This window comes from Schistosoma haematobium, chromosome 5, assembly GCF_000699445.3.
Source record: "Schistosoma haematobium chromosome 5, whole genome shotgun sequence".
Classification (NCBI taxonomy): domain Eukaryota; kingdom Metazoa; phylum Platyhelminthes; class Trematoda; order Strigeidida; family Schistosomatidae; genus Schistosoma; species Schistosoma haematobium.
In genome coordinates this window covers 486,169-504,007 of record NC_067200.1, presented here as the reverse complement: position 1 = coordinate 504,007, position 17,839 = coordinate 486,169, and the positions used below count along the sequence as shown (strand labels likewise).

The window sequence follows — 17,839 nt, the reverse complement described above, 5'->3', positions numbered from 1 at the left end:
AGTTAAGAAGATCTAAGTAAATACGACGAGAACAGACAGTGATTCATGTGGAAGCACAGGAACTATGATATCTAGGACAATTGATTGACATTTTGTAAATTAAGTATTCACTGTATGATTCTCAGATTTTACTAAAATATTCTGTAATTTTGTGTTTAACTACATTCGATTAGTCTCCACTAGTGTCCTCGTCCACTACACTATGAGTTTTATCCGAAAACACATTATGTGATGTTCTGAATTGCTATCTCCTAGACACTGTATAATGTTTATCAGAAAGATTCCCAACATTTTTGTTCATTCTGATTAAACAACTGGTTGTGTTTTTCTTAAAACTTCAAATAACATGAGACAATTTTCTGATGAAGTTATTTTTGATTAGTCCTTCTGGTTTACAGTTGAAATGCCAACTTCAAAGTTTGGGCAGTACCCTTGACATAAAATACAAATACGTTTTAATATCATAAAGGAATGAAACGTGTTTTATTTCAATGAGAATCTTTGAACGCATGGTAAAATACGTAGCGGTTATAACTCTATACGTTTAATCGGTGATGTTACTGAAGTAAGCATTGATTCAAGTCATTTGATTAACTTAAAGATTTTTAGTGATTTACGAATAGAAAAGTGATTAGTTATCTCATATTATAGAAGGAGTCAAGGTTCTGTCAACTAATTTTACTTACTTTTACTTACGCTTGTTAGCCACAATGGAGAAGCATAGGCATACATCTCGAACAATCCGATCACATGTTATATACTTGTTAAGAACATTTATATCTGAAGAATAATAGGTCAACTAGACAAAAAATGGAGGGTAAGAGGAGCCGAGGATAATAAAGCAGATAATATGAAAACAATTTGAAACCTTATCACTCAGGATAATAAGGTAATATTGCCAAGGCAGGTTTAAGGGGAGAACAGACTGTTTTTGAATACACACAAGGAGGGTTTGATTTTTCGTATGGCTAAGGCTTCAATAAACCTTAGTATACACACTTTTACACTTTTATACAACACCACAAAAGCCAAGTTATAATCTGTTTCAACTATGTGTTTGGCAATAGAGGATGATGGACATTTATCTTCCATTCTTATTGGATCATTAGATTCTGTTTGTTTCTGCAACCATTTTAGTACATGGTCAAAGCTGATTTACACAGCACATTTTGATGGAGTTTTGTTCTTTGAGCTGCACGGTTTAGTCATGGAGCTTTCATCGTTCTTCTGAACGACATTATGAGCACAAACTTCAGGTAAAAGTGAAGTGTTCGAATTTCTCCACATGTGGTTCACAAATTGTCCTGTAGACCACTTGTATTTTATTCAATACAACTCATTAGTGTGGTGAAAGTTTAATTATTTCATGTTTAATATCATAATGAAGAATGATCTGAAAAATTTCTACAGAATATTTCATGATGTTGTTGAAAAAGTAGTTGTAGTATGTTGTATTGGTTTATTGAAATAAAACTCTCTGACCTATTCAAGTCTATTTCTCACATATACTAACTGTCCAGTGTATGAACAATGGAAAAGATTGTGAACACATGTGATTTTATTATTATTTCAGTATATACAATGAATAAATGATGACACGGAAATGAATAAAAAGTGGTTCGACATTACTTCTTTTAATAACTGAGATCATGAGTCAAATAAAGCTAGATCATCATGGAAAACCTTGGAACACTGGATGGCTGTTTCGTCCTCAGCAGTGCGCATCCACGATCCCTCACGTGGAACTCGAACCCAGCACCTTCGTTCACGCTTGCGAACACTTGACCTGTAAATCACTGAGTTGACATCGAATGGTGTTAATATCTAAATTCAACTAAACCACGAAATTGCACCACCATCTACCATTGTCTTTACCAAGTTACTTTCTCACAACAGATATGGGTAAACCCCATTTGTTATTGCTTCTCACTAGAACTTTAAAAAAATACCACTTGAAGCTAGTCACTAGTGGGTAATTTTTAATAGTTGAATTCATGAGTCAATTAAAGCTAGATCATTGGATCACCATTTCACCCTAGTACGACGGTTCACATCCACAATCTCACCTCACGAGATTCAAACCCAGGATCTATCAATCACTAGAGAAATTGCTTAACCTCTAGATCAATAAATAAACACTCTATTTATATAAACAATTATTTCATCCTATCAATGTTAATTCATATCATTATTTAAATTTCCCTCATTGAAATTATTATCTCAATTCTGATTGGTTTATTTATGTCATATTGATTGATTAATTCATTTCTTTGAATATTTTTTTAATCCCTTAAGCAAGAAACCCTTAGAAATGATGTAATTGAGTATAAAGAAAGTTACTTTAGTCTTATTATCATCATTATCATTATTATTGTTGCTGTTACTATTGTAGTGAACAGAACACGGATTGGGACAATTACAGAGTTACTTGGTAAAATAAACAAACCATATAGTAAATCGTTAATTTGCAAAATATCAATCCCTCATATCAACTTGGACTGTTTCTGTTGCAAACATCAATCTTTTGTCTCATATTTCATCGTTCATGCGTTTTCTCGCAAATCGCATTGTGTTCACGTTCTTCGTTTCTTGATCTTCCCCCATCTTCTGTTGCCAGACATTACGTTTTTAACTCGCGTCATATACTACTAACAACAATATAAGTAGCACGCACCACACTATTACCATTATTATTACTATTAGTAATATTACTATTACCATTACCATTACAATTATTACTATGATTATTATTATTATTGTTCAAAAGATTTACTGGACCATAAATATATACGCAATTATTATTCAATCATCAATGAATAGAACATTCGTATAGGTGTGTGTGTGTGTGTGTGTATGTATATACATTATGAAACCAATCAATTGTAAGTTTTCTTTTGCTATTGTATGTTTTCATGATGTATTCAACCATTTCATTGTAAAGCAAATGAATCTATCCAAGTATCTATCTATCTATCTGTCTCTATGAGTTTGTATTGATATTAAACTTTCCAATTACTTGTTGTTACGCAATAATAATAATAATAATAGTAACCAACCAAACAAAAGAATAAAGATAGAAAAGGATTTCAAACAAAAAGGTTTAAATAATTACTTTGTTGCATCTTAGAGAATTCACGTATCTAGATGTATATGTGCGTATGTGCGTGTGTGATATGGTGTGTGTGTGTGTGTGAGTGAGTGTGTGAGATTATACATATAATGAATGATCAACCGTTTCTAGTTAATGAAACCACTGAATTGAAAGAAAATCTTTCTATAGAATACTAAACTATAATGATTATTTGGAAAAATGAATAGTTAAGCTAATCTCAATCATAGAAATTGTAATGATTTCAACATTTTGTTCAGGAATTCTATTTCAACTTCTTCATGGAAAAAACTCAAACAAGATGAATCATTGAATTTATGAGTCAATTGAAGAGAGATGATCATGAAAAATCTGAAAGAACTGAAGAGAGAGATTTGATGAGGCGGAATTTTTGATGTGAACTGTTGAGGAATCCCATACTAGAACGAAACGATTGTCCAATGCTTCCAAGTTTATCATGGTGATCTAATTTCATCAATTGACTCATGAATTCAACTATAAAAATGACTTTAATAACCAAAAAATCTTTCTTTGATTATAATCAAACAAGATTGTTGGATAAGACGTTAGAATCATTTGAATTTCATGAATAATGATTTTTTTTAAATACTAGGTGACTAGATCCTACCAAAATGGTTCAAATGCTTTTGTACGGAATAAGAAAAGCTTTCGGTTAATGGGCTTCCATATCTAGTAGCAGAGGATCAGCATTACCTCCAGGGAGGAATCTCTGTTTTTTATCGATAAAAAATGTAAAAAAGAAAAAAAGTTCGCAAATCCTTAGTTATTAAGAGTATGTCGAGTTTTCTTTTGAAGGACTCCTGTGAAGTTGCTTTGACTAGCTCAGCCGGGAGGGAATTTCAGCATTTGACTATTGTTAAGGAGTAGTAGTTGTGTCTACAGTTCGTTCTGATGTGTTTCCTCTCCAGTTTCTGGGTGTTAGTCCTAGGTTTTGTGTTGGGACTAAGCTTAAATAGGTGACTTAGGGAATGTTCTAAAGTGCTAAGGATACTGGAGGTCATTAGAAACTCAGGTCTAAGACGCTCGTAGTCTAATGGGTAAATGTTCAGTGATCAGAGCTTACACAAAATATATTGATACACTAGGTTAACAATGATATACCAAAACAAATTAATGATTAAGAAACCTAGATGTCTGTCCGTTAGTAAAAACAAAGGTAATAAAATACCGTTAGCAATACAAAAGGTATATTAAACAAAACAGACACTAACAGTTACTATAGAATGAATGTTACTTGTGAACTGCCTCGTGAGGACAACGACCACAAACTGAGTTCACATGATTGACAGGTGTTCCTCTGAAAGTGACTGCACCAAAGACGTAATGAGGAAGACGGAGTCCAATAGTATTATGCAATAGTAATCCGTGCCAAAAGTCCAACGTTGAGTCGGAAGGCCTATAATGATGTTATAATACTATTATAGTCTTTAATCAAAACGGTGGCCAATAAAACAGAAGAACAAACGGCGAAGGTAGTGTTCTATATTTTAAACAACGCGGTAGTAGTATCGTATATCATTCATCGAAACAATTATCATTGTCTTTTTTAATAAGTGATACAGCAAAACAACAGATATTGAATAAAAATGTGGTTATAACTAAAGTGTGTGGTTACAAAAATCACTGAATATATGTCACCATAGACTACTGAAGTTTGAAGACGTTGACTGATTACAAAATGAAAATGATTAGTCATTTCGATTTTTAAACTATTGTAGCAGCAGCATCAGCAGGAGTACGTCTCAACATACACAAAGGGTAAAGCATGATTCTTCGATACAACAATCGAATCACACTTGACGGAGAAACTCTAGAAGATGTGGAAACATTCTTGTACCTGGACAGCATCATCGATAAACAAGAAGGATCTGATGCAAATGCATATGCACGGATCGGCAAAGCAAGAGCAGCAGATCTTCAATTGAAGAACATCTAGAACTCAAAACAACTGTCAACCAACATTAAAGTCAGAATTTTCAATACAAATGTCAAGACAGTTCTACTGTATGGGCCAGAAACTTGGAGAACTACAAAAGTCATCATCCACAAGATACAGGTGTTTATCAACAGCTGTCTACACAAAATACTTCGAATCCGTTGGTCAAACATAATCAGCAACAACCTGTTGTGAAAGAGAACAAACCAGATCACAACGGATGAAGCATTGGAAGTGGATAGGGCACACATTGAGGAAAACACTGAACTACGTCACAACACAAGACGTCACTTGGAATTCTCTAGTCCAAATGAGAAGTGGAAGACCGAAGAACACATTACTCTAAGAAATAGAGGCAGATATGAGAAGAATGAACAAGAATTGGATAGAACTAGGAAGGAAGTTCCAGGATATAATGAGTTGGAGAATGCTGGACGGCAGCCTATGCTCCGTTATGCATAACAACTGGCGTAAGGAACATTTATCATCAAATTATCAATGACCTGTTCACTATCACTGATTACATAACTGACTATTATTGATTACTACTCAGTGATCAGGGTTGGATTGAGGATGGTGATGGGTGGCGTATTCCTCCGCACGAGTAGTAATAAGCGTAAGTAAATAATCACTTCTTTACAGGTTGAAAGTACTGTATTGAGTGGACGGCCATATTCGGTGAATACGCTGATAATGTTTGGAAAATACATGTTTCGGATCTTGAGATTAATTTATGGAATGAGTTTATAAACAATGGCAAATTTTTTAGTTGTGTAATACTGTTTACTTTTACTAGGAGAATCAATGAAATCTAGAAAGCATCAGGCAGTTTTATTTGAATGAAGGACACTTTAGACATTAGCATCTGTGAATTGTGATTTAGTGGTTTTTATTTCAAACATCTGTCTACCCACAGCTATCCACTATCAGTATCCATTTTCAGTTGTGATATTGATGTTTGACATTTGTGATGATTTTAGGAATTTCAAAATATAAATCGCAGACGGATCTTAATTAGATCAACATTGGAAACATGGAAGAAGTAGTATAGGACTCCTTAGCACTTTGTATCTACCATCCCATACTCCGGTTGATTGAATTTAGACAATAACACACTTTAATGCTGGCTTATTGATCTAAACGTTAAGCGAATACGCTGAAGACCATGATTTTGATTTCATATATTATAGGCGTAGATAAGCACTGATGAGGAGTTGCTTACTGAGACGAACCAACTATCCAATGTCTTCATGTTTTCGCTGGTGGTCTAGTAATTATCAGTTCATGTTCTACAGTTTTACAGACTCAAACTATATTTGTGAATACTGACTGGAAACTATCTGACAAGTAACTTCCTACGCTTCATACATCATTGATATCAAACACATAAAAGCTATAGGATTGAATTAGATAAAGAGATACGGATGATACATAGTTTTGCCTACTGTTTAACAGCCTACAAATATTTACAAAACTCATCTACCATTAGACTGTAACTAAAGCATATAGAGTCAATCTAACGATGTCAGATATTTGAATAATCTATTTCAAAACAGTTTTACAGGTTAATTATGACAAACAGTACATTCAAATTCACTTGGTATTGTTTACTTAGACCTTCTCAGTCTCATATCGGCATATACGCATCTTGTACATATTACCTTAAGTCACAAGCTTTCTAAGTAATGATAGATAGTGGCTAACAGTGAAATTCAAAACACTCATTTCGTCCTATTTAAGACTCATCAACTAGATGTACTTGCATCTTCGAGTCAATGTTCACTCTGGTATTCGAATCAAATACTATTCAATTAAAACGCTATCATCTTTATCCACTCAATACTTCACTCCTTTACATAAGATCAACATGAAAAACTAGAAAGAACTGGTCGGTTGTTCTGTCCTATTGTGAAACTCTTCAACAGTGCTCATCTATGATCCCGACTCACGAGATTCAAACCCAAAACCTATTAGATACGTGTCGATAGATATAAGTAGTATATATCATCTGATTAGCATTTTTAACTATGACTGTAGTACTGTTACAATTGAAGAACATATGGAACTCAAAACAACTATCAACAAATGTCGAAGTCACAATCCTAATACGATTGTCAAAGCAGTTCTACTGTGCGGAGATGAAACTTGCACGACTATTACAACCATCATCAAGAAGGTACGAGTATTTATAAATAGTTGTCTATGCAAGATACTGAACATCCTGAATTGGTCGGATACCATCAGCGACAGCCTTCTATGGGAGAGAACAAACCAGCTTCGAGTTGAAGAAGAAATTAGGGAATAATGATGGAAATGTATAGGACATACATTACGCAAATCATCGAACTGTATCATGAGGCAAGCCCTGACTTGGAATCTTGAAGAGAAGGGGAAGAGAGTAAGACCAAAGAACACACCACGTCGAGAATTGGGAGCAGATATGGAAATGATGAATAAGAACTGGAAGGAGCTGGAAAGTCTTGTTCAGGACAGTGTTGGATGGAGGATGGTGATGGGCGACCTATGCTCCATTGGGAGTAACAGGCGCAAGTAATTAAGTATGTATCATCAATTAAAAGTGAAATGCCTGACGACGGAATGTTAAGAAGATGGAAGATAATAGAGCGGGGATAAAGAATGAATGTTCTGGAAACGAAAGTACAGTGAACTGTGAAACAATTGATTGACATTTTGTAAATGAATTATTTTACTATATGATTCTTAGATTCTACTAGAATGTTTTGTAATGATGTAATAGAATACGTTCGATTGTCTCTCCTTGTGTTCTCATTCACTACAAAACAGTTTCTTTAATAGGTTTTTTATATCTTGCTTCTTTGAGAATTCGGTGTCATAACGCTTCTTATTCGTATTTTTAGATGTTACTGTTTTGTATCAATCTATTGCATAAATGTTTAAATTTCCCGACCGATCAAACATCTGTCGAAGAAGCGTCATAATATTCAGTGTACTTACTTACTTACGTATGCTACCTCTAATTGGGTATAAGCCGCAAACTAGCATTCTCCAACCAAATCTATTCTGGATATTTCTTTGTAGTTCTATTTTATCGTATTTGTTGTATCTATTCATGATAGTATGTACTTGTGAAAGTTCACACACAGATATAACATTAATTCAATGCTCTCTTGTTCTTATCACATATATAACTGATATGAATACGTCCTTTGATGTCGCAATAATGATTTCATGTCTAAATATCACTATGTAATGCATAATGACTTTAGTTAGACAAAAATTGAAAGCTAAGTAACACAGGTTAACTGTTTTGTCCTAGTACTAACCTCTTCAGAAGTTAAATTTGTGAATTACTGGATACAGTTTGACTGGTCTGAAGATTAATAATTTGTATAGAAAGTTAAATGTTATAAGTTCTATCCTTTAGTGAGATCATCAATGACCATTTGTTGTGACTTTATGTCCGGCTAGTTATCACGTGATTTATCCACTAATCAAAATACGACTTTTACAATCATAGCACTGTTCCAAACCAATGACGTTAGACCGGTATGAGCCGCCTAGCCCGTCCACTTGAGTCCAGAACACCAAATACCAGCTTTCATTATGCGAATCGAATCGAATAATTTATTCCAGACATATTGGGTTTATGTATCAAACAAACAGGCCGCAACACACCATAAAATAAGAAATAACATTCATACGCAATAAAGCCAAAAAGTGCCTGTGAACGTGGGATGCGGTAGTTAATAGACTGAGCATAATTTAAGGACAGTAAATCGTATCATAATAATCTATAGATCAAAATGAAGCTTATAATAAGGGGAATATAGATATATACAATCTAATTACTGAATAGTTATACAATAAGAATATATAGATAATATTATTCCACTAATAGGTCTCCAAAGTTACTCGTGATCTAATCTTCGTTCGGATATAAAAACATTGTCGAGGATTCCGGCACCAAAATGAAGTAGCTGCTTGTTTACTTCTTGGTTTTTCAATGGTTATTTAATTAAGTTTAATATCTGATGCAACAGAGAAAACAGTCCCAATCGTTTCCATAAATAGCTGTTTGTATAGTCTATTACTATGATTACAAAACTACCTAAAATATTCTATAAAAACGTATCGTTTCAGGTTCCCATGATTACCAACACACTTTTACGTTGAAAATGTTAAAAGGACAAATAATAGAAAGGATAACGTTGTACTAATCAAAACATACTATGCAGGTAAAGTGATATTTAAATATTAACTATGTTTATTGATTCACTCCAATGTCACTATATACTTCTTTCAGGTTACCTTCAATGACGTTCATAAACTTGTGTATACCCTCTAAAGCAACGAAGGATTTACCCTACTGTTTTAGGGCATATTTCAGAAACGACACTTAGGAATGGATTTTCTCCCTTTTTTATGTACTTAGAATATCAGGAAGAAACTATGAAACCTTACAAGATGATCAATTAATAACCTGATCTTTTGAAGCTTAAGGGATTTAAAAATCAGGGAGCGATACATGACTGTTCCTTAATGTTGTGAGAATCATGAAAGTTGTATACCCTGTCAAGTGTTATACTATCAAGTCTTATGTTAGACCAAAAATTTAAGATCTTTTAAGGAATGGATTAGCGTTTAACTGTGCTACTTATTTACGCTTGTTACCCATCGTGGAGGAGCATAGACCTCCCATTAGAATTCCCTATTGAATTCTGTCCTAGACTATCCTCTCCAGTTGCAATTGGTTTTTTTGGTATCTGTTTTCAATTTTCGACGCAATGTGTATCTTGATCTACTTCTTTTTCCTTTTCTCTTCAAGATTCCAAGTATACACGACCAAATTGAATTAATTGGCCATATAGTGTGACCAATGACCAGTTCTACCAGTAGCAAGTGATTCTGTTCAGAAATGTATGAAATCGATTAGTGACTACTTTACATTTGAACTTCAGGAAATAATCTAGAAGTAGATTATTTAAGTCTATATGCGATATTTGTCTTAACACGTATTTCTCCAGTCTTCTTCTGTCCTCTGATTTGCAACTGTGGGGTTTCTATACGTTCTAGTGTTTCAATGATCTCGGAGGAATCTTCATACTGCCTTTTAGTAACACTCTTCTGTAGTAGATTTCAAATTATCAGACAAAATAAACAAACTATGTGAAAGTTAGAACATGAAGTGAAGTTCACAATGAAAAATATGCTCCTTCATTTAGAATTCATTCACTGAATGAACGCAAAGATGTCCGAAACTACATGATACTGTACACATATATTGAACATTGGTAAACTGATGCTCGGCAGCAAGGATCATAACATCCTATTAACTACATTTGGGTGGTCTGTACATTGTTACAAAAATCGGGTTTTGTCTGTTCTAGTCATACGTCACTTATGTGCTATTAGTGGTATAAGGGCGCTTTTACTTCCCGGTTGCCCACACCGTGGAAGTATTCTTCTAGAGTAACGTGAAAACTAAACTGGGTTAAAGGTGATCTTAGTAACGTAAGAGCGTGACATCAGTGCCTAAGGGAAAACTGCTTGAGTTCGGTCAAGCCCGACATATTTGTGAGTAGTTCTCGTATCAGCTCCGTATTGGTTGGGACCTTACTAGCGGAGATGGAAATCCGTGAGATAAAATGAGGTGTATACACTCTTTGTGTTCCCTTAAACGTTGTGATTCAAAATTGTTTTATACCTTTATCTCTACGAAGCAATTCTTTCTCCTTGTATTATATCCTTATAAAAAATCTTTTTTTTTATAGATTACTACTGCAATGACTTCACTGTTCATCATGTTGTACTGATGAGGTATGGCAAATTGAACCGATGCATATATGTACCTGGTCCTACGTTGTTACTGATTGACTGACTGATCTGATTTTATGTAAAAATGCAAACTACATGCTAACAGTTTGAACCAGTATAAAGGTGAACATTCACTGAACTGAATCATTATTATGATCATTCCACTTCAAATAATAAAACAAACAAGTAAATTACATACCATCAGTAACAAACAATCTACTGTAAGAGTGAACAAATACACTTCCAGTTGAAACAGAAAATTAGCAAAAGATGTTGAAAGTGAATGAGATACACATTTCAAAACTGATCAAACTGCATCATGAAGCAAGCGTTAACTTAGAATCTTCAATGAAAATGAAAGAGTGGATATCAGAAGAACACAGTAAGTTGGGGAATTGGAATCCAATATGAATAGAATGAATAACCACTGGAAAAAAGTTGAAAGAATTTCTCAAAATATGATTGAATAAGGAGTACTAGTGAATGGTCTATACTCATTCACACATTATCATCATAACAAATTGATAAGTCGTGTAGGTTGAACGCTATATATGCATCTTAAGCTATTCCCGTAACCCGCAGACTAGAACTACACAGCGACTTGAACTCCAGAGAGAAGACACAAGTATGAGAGAAAACACTTTATCCCAAGGTTCGTTTTAGTACAGAAAGTCAAAGCTATTTATAGGTGTTGGCGTCTGTTAAATCAACATCTTATTTCAGCCAATACGTTAACGTCATATTATGCTACCGACCAATGGTAGCACGCCACGCTGGAATTCTCGAACGTTCCATCGTACTCTGATTGGCTAGGGCCCTTCGGCTTCTTTTTGGGCCTCTGGAAGCTCCGTTGAAGTTCTCTGGAAGCCGACCCAACACAAATAGAAACAAATCATTTAACTTGATTCAACATGAATAAATATGGTTCGTTTCTTTCCCTTTTTTTAAAGATTCAATTTCTTTGATAACTGAAGTTTGGCTTTTCTTTCTTTCTTTCTTTTTAAACAAAGGAATGTCATTGAGAAACTTTGATTAACTATGGAAGAAGTTCGTGTCAAATTGTTTTAATAAAAAAACGAAAAGAAAAGAAGAAAAAGAAACAAAATTGGATCAATTTTGATGGAGTTTTGTTCTCTGAGCTGGATGGTTTGGTCGTGAAGCTTTCATCGTTCTTCTGAACGACATCATCAGCACAAACTTCAGATAGAAGTGAAGTGTTCGATTTTCTCCATATGTGTTTCACAGCTTGTTCTGTGCACCTCGATGTTGATTGGTTCTTCTTGACCTTAAACTTTTCATTGTTCACTTCTTTGTTTTGGTTGTGTCTCCCATTGTTTTGATTTTTGTTCTTATATATATGCATGATTTTCCTGATTGGTTGATAAATTGGATTGATTTCAATATGTTTGTTGATTGCTGATTGACCTGAGTGCCAGGCTTCTAGAAATTCTCTGGTGTTTTTGGAGTTTCCTCTGTCTAAGATTTCTACATTTTCCCAATCGAATGAGTGTCCGTAGTTATCCTTGTGTATTGAAATAAGTGAAGAGATATCATGGCGTTTGACTGCTAATTGATGTTCATGTAGGCGTAGGTGGAGGGGGCGTCCGCTTTGTCCGATGTAGTGTTTGTCGCAGTTGGTACAATTTATTTTGTAGATAATGTTTGATTTGTTCTCCTTTGTTATTTCATCTTTTGGTTTGCATAAGATTGATTGTGGTGATTTTGTTGGTTTGTGTGCCACACCTATCTCGAAGGTTTTCAGCAGTCTCGTTGCAGTTTCTGATATTCCTTGTATGTACGGTAGGGTGATCCTTTTACTGATTTTTGTGCTTGACTTGGGTTGTGATGCTGTGTGCCGTTGGTGCTTTTTGATGAAATTGATTGGGTAGCCGTTCTTTTGGAATATGTCCTTCAGGTATTTCTCTTCATTTCTTCGTGCTGCCAGTGTGTTGCAGTGTGTCCTCGCCCTCTTGAACAATGTGTGTACGCAGTTGATTTTGTGAGCCCTTGGGTTGTTGCTGTTGTAGTTGATAATTTGATCTGTATGGGTCGGTTTCCTATATACTTGAGTTTCCAGTTTTCCTGTATCAGTTCTAGTGATCAATATATCCAAAAATGCTAGTTGGTTGTTTGACTCCTGTTCCATTGTGAACTTGATGTCATTGAAGACGTTGTTGATCAATTTGTATGTGTTTTCCAGTTCATCCTTTTTGACGATGACGAAGGTGTCGTCTACGAAGCGAATCCAAATTTTTGGTTTGATCACTGGTAATATCGTGGCTTCTAGTCGTTGCATCACTGCCTCTGCGATCAGTCCTGATATTGGTGATCCCATTGTTGTCCCTTTTGTTTGTTTGTAGATTTTGTTGTTGAATTGAAAATATGTCGTAAGGCATAAATCGATGAGCTCCAGTAGACTTTGAATTTGAAGCGTCGTGTATTTGGTGAGATTTGGGTCGTTGTTGAGTAGTAGGGATATAGTTTCTTTTGCTAACTGTGGTTCAATTGAGGTGAACAGTGCTGTTATGTCGAAGGATATCATGAGTTCGTCGTTGTTGATTTGAATGTCCCTAATTTGGTCCAAGAATTGTGTTGGGGATTTGATGGAGTGTTTGACTGAATCTACTAGATGTCTCAGTATTCGTGAAGTTTCTTTTGATAAATTGTACGTTGGCGTTCCAGGGAGTGCTACTATTGGACGTAGTGGAATGTTCGGTTTGTGTATTTTGGGCCTGCCGTAGAATCGAGGGTGTACTGGTCCACTGGATTTCATTCTCCATTGGTCTTGTTTTGTTATTTCTCCTGCTTTGACTAGCTTGTTTAAAGTCTTTGAGATTTGGTTGTCTAATTTTTTGACGGGATTTGTGTCCATCAGTTTGTATGTGCTCTTATCTTTGAGTAGTTCTTTGGCTTTGTTGACGTATTCTTCTTTGTCCATGATTATTGTGGTGCGTCCTTTGTCCGCTGGTATTATGACAATATCCTTTCTATTTCTGAGTTCTTTCAAGGCCTTTTGTTCTTGTGGAGTCAGTTGGTTGTTTTCTTTCACCTGTTGAGTTATCGGTACTATGGTTTGCCTTATTTCCTGTTGTGTTTCTTCACTGATTCTGGAAGTTTTGAGTGATGACTCTAGTGCTGAACTGAAGCCTGGCACTTAGGTCAATCAGCAATCAACAAACATATTGAAATCAATCCAATTTATCAACCAATCAGGAAAATCATGCATATATATAAGAACAAAAATCAAAACAATGGGAGACACAACCAAAACAAAGAAGTGAACAATGAAAAGTTTAAGGTCAAGAAGAACCAATCAACATCGAGGTGCACAGAACAAGCTGTGAAACACATATGGAGAAAATCGAACACTTCACTTCTATCTGAAGTTTGTGCTGATGATGTCGTTCAGAAGAACGATGAAAGCTTCACGACCAAACCATCCAGCTCAGAGAACAAAACTCCATCAAAATCATCCACCTGAGCTACTAATCTTCTCCACCGTCTCAAAATTGTATCAAACAAATTTAGAAACATTTTTTTTGGGGGGGGGGAGTGGTCAAGGAAACAAACAAAAAGTAAAAGAAAAAAGAAAACCAACGCATTATACTTTGTTTAAATGAAACTTTGGTCTTTTTTTGTTTCCTGTTGAAATGATTAGTTTGAATCTAATTATAATAATGATCAATTTATGAAATATAGTTTCTATGTAATAATTTTAAACTTATCTCCAAAGAGGATTATCAATCATTGGATGAAGTCATTCAAAGTTTAGATGGAACTTTATTTGTTTATTTATTAAAACATATAATGAGTGGTTCAAAAGAGTAGTGATTCGATAAGCACCACATTTGTCCATTCGATTTATATGAGAGCTGAGATACTACCTGGGTGCTCAGATTGAAACAAGTGGTTTTCTTATGGAAGCACTGCTCGATCTTTTGACTTGGAGGTATTTTCTACAAGGCAATGGAGTAATGTAAAAAGATGCAGTCCTATGATAGCTAATGATCAATAGTTAATTCATACACTATTTGTTCCTTCAAGATTCTGGAGTCCATAAATGCACCATTGGTTTGGAATGAGGGTTTGTGAAGCTCTTTATTTTCTCGTCATTTAGATCGGACGATATTTGTTGACGGGCTCTCCACTTTAGTGGCCCGGAATCTGACTCCAATTTGATCGTTTAAATGATCGTTGTCGAAATATATGTGTCGCCTATCCTCGTATTTAATCATTGACTTTAATCGCATCAGTCAATAAGGGAATTAAATGAGTCAAATAACGAGAATGGACTTTCGAATACATATATTTTGTATATGAAACGAAGCGAATAGAATAGAGAGAAGCAAAACGACGAGCAGTGAAGATGGCGGGTAAGCCAACTCCCCTTTTGTCAGGCATTATTCAATATTTATAGTCATACAAAGATATGTGATGAATGGGATGGAAAGTGTACACACATATGCGCTCATATAAAAACAGTCAAGATTGACTCAAGTAGAATGAATAGATTGGTTTGTCCAAAAGCTAGAACAAGGTATATGGGCCTAACATAATAACCGACACAACAGGTTTTCCTACTTCTTTAGGTGGATACTCCATATTCACCAACCCGGTTAAAGCACAAGACATTCGCTTTTCGTCGTCTCAATTGCGTAAACAACATCCAAACTGGGATAAGCATTAAGTACTACTTTATTGTCATTGATTGTATGCAGGTTGCAATGTGAGATCATTTTTAGACTGAACAATCAGGTTTAAATTGATTGCTAAATGAATGATCTATAAATTGATTCCCTACAATCTTTTATGTTCACTTAATTGTAATAGCTTGGCTTCGTTCATCAATCACATTGACAACCTTTATCATATAAATACCAACAGTGTTTGAACTCAGAAGGTGATAAGAAGCTGTGGTTACAGTTTAAAAGCAGATATCACAGATAAAAAAGTTACAGACACATCGAATGATTTTGAAACAAAGAGGAGAATGTGTTTGGAAGCAAATACAGAGGCAAATATCATAGTCAAATTAAATAAGGCGCAGCTAAGCAAGGTAAAGGCTAACAGTAGGATTCGAGTACACTTATATATGGTAAAGAGAATGATTCATTCGAAAGATATTTAAGATATTGACCATTAAGCTAGAGAGAGCTATGTACATAGGCTGTTACTTGTAATCAAGCATACACATTTATACAGCAATAATTATAGTTATATAATATACCCTTGTGGGACAGGGTAATTTTTCAGTGGTTTTCAGGAGAATCATACACCATCCGAACTTTCACGTGATAACCCAAACAGTACAGCTTAATCCCGTTTGACAGGGGAACCAGACACCGTATAGTCATTAACGCTACAATCTGAATAGTACATCTCAATCCTGTGGCGAAACCACACAGGTACCAAGCACTTTGGCGGACCATTCGCACCATTCATATACACATTCGCGTCTCATGTATAGTTATTCCAATCAATGATCACGTGAAATAATTATGCACAGTACGAACAGGCCGAATTTGACCTATTCGGCTTACACGACAATCACACTCATTGTTGTTAGCAATGGCAACATGCTTTACACTGTCTGAATGAAAATGGCTTTTGAGAAAACTGAGAAGCAGCTACCAGTATGAATGAAATTGGTTAATCAGTAAACCAATTTTGTGCACGAACAGTCAGCAAAACTTGACAAAGCAATGCCGAACTATCTACAAAACCAATGGTGAACCTCCAGTCTCATATGGGACCTTCAGAACTACATAGCCATATAGTTTATACTGCATACAGCACATATGTAGAGTAGTAAACGAAATAGCCCAGCCTGAATCGTTAGGGATTAAATAATTCTTAAAAGCCATTATCTTGTGTTGGAATACTGTAATTAGACTACCAAGATCATTTTCATTTTTCCGGCTTTTCAGACCCTGAGTAAGGGGTAGTATTTCACACAATATCTGATCCAGACAAACGATCGAAGAATCAAAGTGAATGAAGCAAAGAGAAGAGAGTGGAACGAAATGACGTACAGTGGAAATGGCATGTGAGCCAACTCTCATTTAATCAAGTCGTTAATCAATATTTATAGCCTGATAAAAATAGATTACTGACATGAGATGAGTAGGATCAGAAGTGTACACAGGCATATATATATATATGTGATCATATAAAAATAGTCATGATTGATAAGTGAATAACTAACAATGTCGAAACGTGACTTAAAAAGAATGAATAAATTGGACTGTCCAGAAGCTAGAATAAGCTGTGTGGGTTTAACCATAGTAACAGACATTACACATTCAGCTCTAAGAATAGACGAAAATAACACGTTATTGAATGTTAAATATTATAGAACAAAAGGAGTTTTGTGAAGATTATAGTAATTTCAATCGTTGAATTTATGAGTCTACTAAAGTTTAATCACTGTGGAAAACCTGGATGAATTGGACGTCCATTTTGTCCATTATAGCATGAACAAACATTAAATTCACTTGATATTACTTACTTGAATCTTTGCATTGATGTTTAGGTCTTTAATTGATCATTCTTTTATTGTCGTATGTGCATATTGTGGGTATTGCCTTAATATAGCCTTAATTCAGTAGCTAAGGGAATAACGCGATGGCGTTTGAAAAGAATGGTACTAAGTTTTCATCCCAGAATGGACATCAATTCTGAGATGCAGGTACATCCAGCTGACGATTCTCAAATAAGACGAAACGCGTTTCAAACTGGACTCCACCGCTAACCGCTATCTATCTATACTTATAAAAATTAAATTGTCCAATCATTCTGAAAAAATAAAGTTTAAAATCTATTTGTTTTTGATGGAATTAGTTTTATTGCTCAAGCAATGAACATAATTTACAGGTAATATCACAAACTGGCCTTAGTTAGACAGCTAATAGTAATCTTGAAGCACTGAATAACTGCTTTATTGTAGTATGAAACTCATAACAGTCAACAATTATGAT

General features: G+C 34.9%; 1 protein-coding gene across 1 annotated transcript in view; it reads right to left on the bottom strand.

Moving 5' to 3' along the window:
- MS3_00008908 (uncharacterized protein) overlaps window positions 1–17,839 on the bottom strand; it is a 262,942-nt gene that overhangs the window by 138,412 nt on the left and 106,691 nt on the right. The window lies entirely within an intron of this gene.